An 11432-nucleotide genomic window follows, 5' to 3' on the forward strand; every position below is an offset into this window, starting at 1 on the left:
AAACGTAGTCTTTACAGTGTCTAAGCAGATTAATCCTCTGTCTTTTATTCAAGCATTTGCTTTACTGCACCTTATGGTGCTGAAGCACCACAGAAAGAAACATGCACCAAAAAATTCCAGACAGTCTGAACCTCAGCAGAATCTGAGTGAAATGAGCGCGTCAGTCATGAGTGCATACCTCTGCTAAGGACCACTAACCTGCATCTCTACCCAGATCTGACCACAACACTCATACGCTCCAACTTAAAATATGGCATTGTTTTGTTTTGTTTTGTTTTTCTTTTGAGCTTCTGTCAAGGCTTTAAAAACAAGGCAAATATTTGTTGCAGTGCACAACCTGCTACATTGTGAACAGAATTTTTTACCCCAACATACAAGAACATTCTTTTCCTTTGCATTATGTTGCCATAAATTGGAAAAAAGAGGGTATTCAACTGTAATTTTTTACAGTCTGATCAATATCGATAGTTATCGATAGGTCGATAGTTTACATATGGGCATAAATATCATGGTAATTTAGAGCTTTTAATGATTTGTTTGAACTGTTCTTTTGCCAGGGTGGAATGGTTATACAGCATCTTCTATATTATAGTAGCCAAGTGGCCTCTGTTTGTGTGCGTGTGTGTATGGCTTTGATCACGCAAAAAACGGGGAGAGCTTACATTTGCCGTTTGGTATGCTTATATATTTTGGGTCAAGGATGAACACTGCAAAAATGGAAAGTCAATAGGACAAATATTTTTGGAGAAATTAGCAATTTAAGCTAAAAGAATGGATGCTGTGCTGCAATGCTCCATGGGAGTTCGGGGTTTTGAGGTTTTAAATGTTGTTATTGTGGTTTATGTTAGTTTAACAGTTAGTGTTACTAATTTATTGTGTTTTTGTAGCTTAATTGGTTTAGTCAGTTTAGATAAGTCTTGTGTTTTTATTACCACGAGTGAGTTAAGTTTCATGTTGGTACCATGAGTGAAATGTTTAGTGGTTTTAAAACCACCTGCTAACAGCAGCTGTGCATGTAGCTAACTGCTTTCTGGACTCACACCATTCCAGCAGGGGGTGGTAAGTCATCTTTATATTAAAAGTGTGAGTGTGCTGAATGATTTTAAGTTCAATGTAAGTACATAATATATTTGTAAATACGTTAAAAATACATAGATAATACAAGAAAGTGAAGACACTTATTTCCATTGTGGTCCATTTAAAAATCAAATGACAGTTTGGTACACAGACACACAGACTCAACAATAAAAAAAACTCATAAAAAGAACAACTTAATGGTGTACCTGTGTGGCCAAAAGGGTGTAGGCAGGAGCAAAAGCTTATAAACACCCACCCCTTTTACCATACAAAATTATATATATATTTATACACACACATAACAAATACCAAAGAAACAAGCACAAACAATATAAATTACTCATCTTCAACCACTTATCCGGGATCAGGTCATGAGGGCAACAACTCCAGCAGGGGACCCCAGACTTCCGTTCCCAGGCCACATTAACTACCTCTGACTGGGGGATCCCGAGGCGTTCCCAGGCCTGTGTGGAGATAAATTCTTTCCACCTAGTCCTGGGTCTTCACCGGGGTCTCCTCTCAGATGGATGTGCCTGGAACACCTCCCTAGGGAGGTGCCCAGGGGGCATCCTTACCAGATGCCCAAACCACGTCAGCTGGCTCCTCTCAACTCAAAGAGCAGCAACTCTACTCCGAGCTCCCCACGGATGACCGAGCTTCTCACCCTATCTCTAAGGGAGACACTAGACACCCTCCTAAGGAAGCCCATTTCGGCTGCTTGTACCCGCGATGTAGTTCTTTCAGTCATGACCCAACCCTCATGACCATAGGTGAGAGTAGGAACGAAGATTGACCAGTAGATTGAGAGTTTCGCCTTTTGGCTCAGCTCCCTTTTCGTCACAACAGTAGAGCGAAAAGGGAGCTGCCCCTGCTGCACTGCTTCTCCTGCCAATCTCGTGATCCATTGTTCCCTCACTGGTGAACAAGACCCTGAGGTACTTGAACTGCTTCACTTGGGGCAAGACTGCATTCCATACCCGGAATAGGCAATCCATCGGTTTCCTGCTGAGAATCATGGCCTCAGATTTGATCCATAAACCCAGCCTTTTCACACTCAGAGGCAAACCGATCAAATGAGTTCTGGAGGTCACAGGCCGATGAGGCCAACAGGACCACATCATCTGCAAAAGCAGTGATGAGACCCTGGGCCCACCACCTGGGACCCCCCCCAGCCCCGACTATGCCTCGATATCCTTTCCATGCATATCACATACAGGATTGGTGACAAGGCGAAGGCCTGCCGGAGGCCAACCTCCACCAGAAACAAGTCCGCCTTGCTGCCAAGCACCCATACTATAAAAGTTAATAAATGAATCGATGAACTAAAATTTCTAAACGCAACCAGACAAACAGTAGTGCACATTGCACAATCCCAAAAACAATAACAGAAACTGTAAACCTAATTCTTCAGACTATAACAAGTAATTATATTGTTTTTATAGAACCTTTTAAAGCCAACTAAGGTACCAAATAATTTAATGTTATCAGGACAATTATTCCAAATGTTAAACACCTTTAACAGAAACGCACTGACTTTTTACAGTATAATATTTAATTTCTCAAATAATGATTTGTATTGTGATGTAATCAGCCAAGTCCCAGAACTTTAAAATATGTAAACAGACAAATAGTGAATTTGTTGGCTCACGATATGGTTTGTTCCTGCATTATAATATTGTCTGACCATAAAGCTTTTCTCCAGAAGGCATTTGGCTTGTCCATGTGGGCAGCTATAAATTTCAGTCCTGCTTGAAGGTGTCTATTGCTGGTGTTCCAGCAGTTTTCAGTTCATGGCAGGTCTGAGCCTTTGTGGTTCCTGGGTTGTTCCTGAACATCCTAATCGGTTTCCTGTCATCGGAATGTGACAGTTGGGTCTTCTTCCAGACCTTTGCAAAACGGTGATGCATCTCACTAACTTGTACTTACCTACAATTATTTGAACTGATGATCTTGGAATGTACAGTTGTTTAGAAATGGCTCCAAGAGACCTTCACAACTTGTGTAAATCTACAATTTTCCTCCTTAGAGCTTCACTGACTTCTTTGGACTTTACTGTTCTGAGTATTGGTCAGTCCAATGAGTGCTGTCAAACACCCTTTTTACGTTGGCAAAGAGAAATTGCCAGTCGTAGTCAGTCATGATCACTAATGACTTAATAGGCCTTTTCACTTAAAAATACATTTTAGAACCTTCAGCACCACTTATTAAAACACTCAAGTGAATGTATGTATATGTTTGAGCCTGTATGTATAATTCTGACCTTGTGTGGATTAGAGAAGATCCCAAAAAAAAGTTCAAACTTGTGCACCCAGTTCTTGTTTTTTTTATAGTCATTAATAATGTATGCCCAGCGTGAAGGTCCTGGGATCACTTCCTGTCTGGGCCTTTCTTTGTGGAGTTTGCTTGTCCTCCCCATGTTCGCATTGTTTCCCTCCCGGTGCTCCAGCTTCCTCCCACTTCCAAAGACATGCAGGTTACATGAACCGGAAACTTTAAATTGTCTGCAGGTGTGAGAGTATGACTGTGTTTTTTAAAGTCATTGATGATGTATGCTGTACAATCATTCCACCCTGGCAAAAAAACAGTTCAAAGGTATCATTAAAAGCACAAAGTTACCATGACATTATGAGTGTATGTAAACTTCCAGCCACAATTGCATTCCTGAGTTTCTGCATACCTTCAGTAAATGCTCATTTGGAAAAAAAAAAAAAAACTTTGGGATTAGAGTCATTTAAGACCAAAATCTGCTTGGTGGAAGTTTCTACTTGTCGATCATTACTGTGGTAATACTTTAGTTACTTACAGTGTTCCTTTAGGTATTGTAGAAATTTGGATCTTGCAAATCATTTCACACCAAAATGAATGATGATCAGCCATTACTGAGATGTGCTGTAGTGGCAGTTAAACTCAGGTTGGTACAGTTGCGTGGTGATTTAGCTGGGTCAGTATACAGATTGTGTGATTGAGTTTTCATTCTCAAGGGAAGCAATCTGAGTCATTGCCAAAAGTGATTTGGTTCTTCCTCATACCACAGCACCTTCCGTCAAAATTCATAAAAATTCATTTGCTTTTAAGTAACACTACTAAAAGACGGCAGCAAAAGCACAACCTCACTGTCAAATTCGATAAGTTTGTTCAACTGAAACATTTTGAGGAAACCACTTGGTTTAAACCTTTAAGTAACACCCTGTTTACACCGAGTCCAAGAGCGAGTTGCAATCGAAAAACGGCCTCTGCTCACCGTCACTCTCACTGACTCCCACTGGGGTTGCGGCTGGTCACAGTGGGGTCTCCATGGTCGGAAAAAAGATCCCTCTTGGTCACCATCGCTCCCCATCGGTCTCAAACACGTGTGTGAGTGTACTGACCTGTTTAAAACAGGTCAGTACACTCACAGAAGATCCTCGGTTCAAATCCCAGCCTGACTGGAAAATCACTAAGGGTCCTTGGGCAAGGTCTTTAATCTTTAACCTTTAACCTTGCTCCTGGTGTGTAGTGAGTGCCTTGTATGGCAGCACCCTCACATCAGGGTGATGTGAGGCATTATTTGTAAAGCGTTTTGAGCGCCTGATGCAGATGGAAAAGCGCTATATAAATGCAGTCCATTTACCATTTATTTGGATACAGCTGGAATGGCTTTTTGGCAAAGGAATGGTTACTTTGGGAGACTGGGATCAGGTGGAGTACTTGCATTGTCATGTAACATCAGCTATGATATTTTGGCGGTACAGTCCCTTTTCTCTGGGCCTGATGTAGCATGCAGGTTAGCATGCAGGTGCCTCAGTGTTGAGGACCTCAGCATTTCATGATTGATGGGTACTTGTTTTGAAGTGGGGATTGACTGGTTGTCTGCCTGGGTAGTTGCTATCCAGGACCCATGGATGTCTGTACAGGGTCTGTCTGCTTCATAAAGTTTTTGTCAGGGTAGTTACAGCCAGATGTTTTGGCTCATGCTAACCCTCTAGTGTTTGGGAATAGGAGTAATTTGGGATTTAGTCTCAAGCACTCTGTGCCATACAGGCGTAATTGGGGATCAATCCATGTATCGCTTTGTTTACAACTTTGCCACCAGAGACACAGAAGTCAACCATTACATCTTCATTCCACAAATGCTTATAACTTGTGTTCTTTTATTTATACTGTTTCATTCTAGAATAAAGCAAACCCTTCTCAAAAACCAGAAACATTATTTAATTCCCCCCCAAAAAATAAGATTAATCTTACATAAAATAGATTTATAAAGTGAAACTCTAGACTGTAAATGTGTTGATTTCCCCCCAAAACTTGACCAAGTTTATTTTGAATTGAAATCTGGTTATTATGAAGCACATTTATTTCTGTGGTATATTGCAGAATTACAGACAATTTTATTGTTAGTAAAGTTCTTATCTCGGGGGGATTATATGGCAAATATTCAGGTTGAAACGATACGTCTTGTATTGTGATGATCTTTTTTTTTTTTTTTGTATAGTGATACCATGAAAAGTCATGAAAGAATATCTCTAGCAGAAGAATTCTAAATAATTTGTAAATGGTAAATGGACTGTATTTATAAAGCGCTTTTCCATCTGCATCAGACGCTCAAAGCGCTTTACACATCAATGCCTCACATTCACTCCGATGTGAGGCTGCAGCCATGCAAGGTGCCCACTACACACCGGGAGCAACTAGGGGATTAAGGACATTGTCCAAGGGCCCTTAGTGATTTTTCTGGTCAGGCTGGGATTTGAACCGAGGACCCTCTGGTCTGAAGCCCAACGCTTAACCACTAGACCATCACCTCCCCTTTATAAATAATTTATAAAACATACATACAGAAAATGGATATCATCAAAGATTAAAATTTGTAGTTCAGAATAATTTGTTTCTTTAAACATTGACCACAGATTATTTTAGACATAATCGTAATAGGTGCGGCATGATATGTACCATGTCGTGGAGGTACTGTATCATTCCACGCCGAGCAAATATAGTGGCACAAGATCTTGCAGACGATATGAAGAAGGAACCACATGCGCAAAGTTTGAAATTCATGCTGCATTTTATGGGAACTCAGATTTTCTAGTTTACCACTATGAAAAAGTCATTTTAACAAAGCTATGATGAAAACATTTGATGCCAGATAAATTTGTTCTAACTGTAACATTAGTATTGAGAACTGATGTACCAGACCTGTGTGAGTGTCGTCTTACCTGTCCAGCAGATATCCATCAAAATTCACTGGGATAAGTAGTTTAGCAGTCCCCTTTGTGGCATTGCAGTTTTTACTTACTTGGTTCCAAATTGTAAAAATTTTTTTCCAGACATGGTGAATTTTGTGAATCCTTAATTTGGATAATAAAGAATACAATTATAGTGATGCCAAAATTAAAAAAAAAAATTGTAACAAAAAAAATCCAAAGGGATTGCAACTTTAATTGATAGAAAATTAATAATCCACACTCAGTAACATAAGTATGTCATCTTCCTGCATGTGAAACTATTCTTGAACAAGACCAAAAAAAAAAAAACCCCACACACAAATTCTTGTCTTGGTCTTATCTGATCAAATTAGAGGGTTGGCACAAAACAGGACATCTGGTTACAAAAACTTTAAATAATTTCACCACATCAAATCCACATAAACGGTATTTAAATTATGTTTCAGATTATTTTAGGAATTTGTGATGATCACAAATTACATGACTGTTACATTATTAGTTCCTAAGTTTAATGCTCTTAGTGCTTGAATTATTTGAGTTAACTAAACAAAGGTTTTAATTTTTTTGTTCTTCTTCTCAAAACATTTGAATTAAACAAATTCAGGTTTTACTTTGCTCCTTGGCAGAGGTTGGATAGTTTTTTCTAGAATAATGTTGGAGAAAGGTTGATAGTTGCTTCTACTGAGTTGTTCTCCTCGTACCCCAACAAAATCAATTATTTTTCATCACACTGATTTTAGCCGTATCAGTCAATGACTCAAAATTGCAAATATTAGTACTATTTTCAGACTTTAACAATAAAATTGACATTTAGACACAGTATGCTGCTGCTGCTGCTTTTGTGTATGTTTGTGTTACCTCGTGGTGATGTGAAAACAGTGGCTGACAGTGAGCATACTCTTATTTCTTAAAAATAATTTATTCACATGTTGAATCACTTCGAGCAAACTCAGCTCAAACTTAAACTGTGTTTCTGCTCGGCTCCTGTTTTCTTTTATGTTGCTTTGTTTACTTTGTCAAATCAATTTACAAGAGTGCATGTTAAGAAAATTGAGGTCTTCAAGATTTTTTTTCTACACCAGTGTTGGCAAGAATACAATTAGAATTGAGTCTGGAGTCACTGTTTTGTTTGTTTTGAAACAGAAACTGATGTCCATGTAGTTAGATTCCCTCCTGCTAAAGGTGCTATTGTACGATCATTTCAGTCTTCTGTGCAGCTCGAGGAGTGACTGTGATTGGAGTCGACCTGAAGTAGAAAAACAATGTGAAATGATTGACAAATGTTATGACTTATGTAATGTTTGCACATACTGCAACAAAGAGTTGTAACTGATGGTTCTCTATGAAATATTAATACGTATATGCTTAAAGTATGGTTAGGGAGGAAAGACAAAAGTGTCAAAAATCACTGGACTAGATATTTTTCCAGAACAAGAAAATGTGAAGATACATTTTGTGCAAAATAAAGTAAATTCTATAATTCTGGGGAGTGTTGTGAAAACATTCATAATCACTTTTGTGACAAATGTGTCCATTTACATCAGATTATCCCCCATCACAGAGTGGAAACGGTTCATTTCCATTTATAATCCTGTAGAATAAGCTACTGTGTGAACATACTTGGATGAAATGTTGCAGGTTTCTTCGTTGTGCACTTGAATGCGTAAATGGGTGATTCTTTAACTACGGGCACTATTGGCCTTGTAAATGTAATTTCCACCACACCATTGCCTTACAATATAAAGCGCCTTGGGGCAACTGTTTGTTGTGATTTGGCGCTGTATACAGTACATGTGTTCTGATGTCACTGTTTATCTCCATAGAAACTACCCAAACAATCTTTCATACAAACTGTTTAAAGGGACATTACAGTGTTGTGGAAATTACGGCAATAGTGTGGGACAACTACATTTTGTTTAAAAAAATCACAACAGTTGTATGACATTGAATACCCCAATTATGTTTTGATTATTTTACTGATATTTTATTCAGAGATATTTTAAAACATTAAAACGTTTCTTTACCATTCATTTTTATCATTGAAGATCAAAAGTCTGATGATGAAAAAAGGTGAAAAAGTCATCATAGACTACTAGAACAAATTTCTTAACACACTTTCATTATAAAGGTAACTATAAAAGTGTGAAATTTCCCCTTTTTTCTGTTTTTCATACAATATGATCAAAGGACATAGTAAGTGCCCGTAGTCTAAGAATCACCCAAATATGTTTATACATTTGAGAGTTGTGGCCAGAGAGTACGGCCTTCCACTGGCTTGGCAGCACAGCTAACAACTGCCACATATACTGTTGAGAGCTACAGTGTGAACCGTCGAGCTTTTACACGTCTGAATGTTAGAAACATTAAAAAAAACAGGCTTCTGTATGCAAATGTAATTGCAGCAACATGACAAACTACAGAAGCTAAAGTGATGGGTTCCAACAGTAATGTCACCCTTTAGTATTGTTTGACTTTCAGCTGCTCCAGCTTGTTCAGGGTCACCACAGCGGCTCTAGCACACACGTTTTACACTGCATGCAACTCCAGTTTTACCTGGAGAAACTGACACAGCCGCTGGTCTTCCTAAGAGGTCTCCCATCCAAGTAATAACCAGGACCCCCTCTGCTTAGTTTTTGAAATCTGAAATCATCATTTTGTATTAAAAAATACAAACAGTACGGTAAACATTTCTGATGGAGCCAGTTCTCAAAACTGAGTGTGCAAGAATGAGATGACTGAGGAAAACCACCAAGACACCCAAATAATTGAATAAGTTATAGGGGACTATGGCTGCCACTGCACATGTTTTATATTTTTCATTACCAGTTATACAGTTTCATGATGAAGTGGTATAGAGCAGTGGTGGGCACAGTTCTGATAAAAGATAATTATCGAAGATAATGTTTTCATTATCAGATTATCTTTTTAGATAACTTTAAGAACCATTATCGGACTAATTATCTTCCGATAAATTTTTGTCCAATAATTTTTAGACCATTAAAGTAGTAAACAGCTACAAACATTTTTAAAATTTAAAATCAGTTGAGTACCTACCTGTTAAAAGTTACATAGCAGATGTGTAGCTCTACCCTCTGCAAACAGAAGAGAGCTGCTTCTAGGAGAAACTGCTCTATCCTCTGCAAGCAAAGGAGAACTGGTCACAAAAAAAAAAATCATTTCTTTTAACACCATACTGATACGCTGGCAATATCACCCAAGTCATCCAGAGGCATACATTTTTAACTTATGGTTCAAATTTTAACCAAACTAATTTCGGACAAGTTATTTAGAATTACTGTCACGTCTGAAGTTTTATAAAGTGAAAATATCAGATATATGTTTTAGTTTTAATGTAATGCGCTAATTTTTAAGGTTTTAGTGAGCACATGCTGTGCCCAGTGTTTGTTACAAAACTTCAGAATTAGTGCATTATTCAACATTAAAAGATATATGTTATATTTTAACTTTGTACAAACGACAGAATTGACATTAATGGAGTTATTCTATCAGTATTCATTTTATTTATTCACCAAACCATAACTCAGCATTGCTTTATTTTCCAAGACCTCCCCCACCTCACGGCATCATAGATTGAGCAGAAAGGTGAGCTTCATAGCTTTCCTCAGGTTGTGTCTGTGCTGGAAGCCATGTAGTAAACAGGAGCTTCCAGCAGGGGGCAGGACGCTCAAAGACAGAAGTGCTGACTCACTGTTTGGGTCTGTTGTCCCTTTTAATGCTTCCAAAAGCAACTGTGGTGTTAAAACTCAAAATCAGTTTGTTAGTAGTTGCAAGTGTACCAGAGACAATACTGGAATTTATCGGTTATCTGTAACTTCCAATACATTTTTGGGTGTTTTATCTTTATCAAAGATAACTTTTAAGTTATCTGATTATCTGTTATCGAAGTTAATTTTTTGGTTATCTGTGCCCACCACTGGTATAGAGGAGAATTTTCCTCAAAAGAAGACTTGAACAGGAGAATTTTCCTCAAAAGAAGACTTGAACATTCAGCTACAGTTTCCCAGAAGATACATGGGAGATAAAAGCATAGATCTGATCTGTTTTCTTGTGTGAAAAGGATGAAGGATTAAGACTGGTTTTGGGAGCATTCAGGATTCTCACAGTACTGTCTCTATACACTGAAAAAATAAAGCATGAAAAATAAATGCAAAAAAGGGCAAACCAGAGTTGTAGACAGCAGACTTGAATGAATTAATTGCAACCACGTGAAATTCGTTGGGTGTGACATTGCACGTGTGGGGCAGCCTTAGGGGACCCAGGTGTTTGATTGAGAGCCATGCTGAGTGCTCCAAAACCTTACCTGTTTAGAACTTAGGCAGAACTGGATATATCTACAAAACCTGGAGAGGCAGCTGGTTTTTCACCTAATGGCAGCTACTGGCAAACTAGAGGTCAACTAACACCCATTAGTTGACTAATGTCCATCAAGTAGTCAGTCTAAGTATTGCCTGCCTCTTACTACTTGCAGTTCATAACCAAATGAAACGATGTTTCTGAATTCAAAATAAAAAGATAAAAAGGGAAACTGCCTAGTGTGAAGTCATTGACTATTTCTCGAGCTGGGGAAACTGCACAGACAAAACTAGACAGCACAATATTTCACAGCAAAACAGTGCACTTAATACAAATTTGTACTTTTAGCGGGTAGCTTTGCCTTGCTGTTACTATGAGGACCACAACAGTACTGACGGTAACAGCACTGACAAAAACTTGTAAAAACACATGTACGAGGTCTATTAGAAAAGTATCCGACCTTATTATTTTTTTCAAAAACCATATGGATTTGAAGCACGTGTGATTACATCAGACATGCTTGAACCCTCGTGGGCGACAAAACTTCAGTGTCTTACCTCAAAAAAGGCACTATCATGTACCACCACTTGATGGAGAAGGAAGGAAGGAGAGACTTGCAGCGGGCGCAGGTGTTCCGGAATAATCCATTGGAAATGATTACAGATGCCCAGGTCAGGAACACTTCTTCTCTGTTGCAGCGGACTCTTAAGTAAATAAAACTGTTGTGCACTGGAAGCATTTCTTGACAACAGCACTCACGAGGCCGCTATGACCATGAAAATAGTTGATTAACGTAAGACAGTTAATCTACAAGTTTAGCCGTTGATGTGAAACACTGAT

General features: G+C 38.6%; 1 long non-coding RNA gene across 1 annotated transcript; it reads left to right on the forward strand.

Moving 5' to 3' along the window:
* Positions 1 to 4699: 4699 nt before the first annotated feature.
* Positions 4700 to 5313, forward strand: LOC117519537. Its single transcript, XR_004563338.1, has 2 exons — positions 4700 to 5017; positions 5081 to 5313. It is a non-coding gene; the product is annotated as an uncharacterized LOC117519537 (long non-coding RNA).
* The last annotated feature ends 6119 nt before the right edge of the window (positions 5314 to 11432 follow it).

This window comes from Thalassophryne amazonica, chromosome 1, assembly GCF_902500255.1.
Source record: "Thalassophryne amazonica chromosome 1, fThaAma1.1, whole genome shotgun sequence".
Taxonomy (NCBI): Eukaryota; Metazoa; Chordata; class Actinopteri; order Batrachoidiformes; family Batrachoididae; genus Thalassophryne; species Thalassophryne amazonica.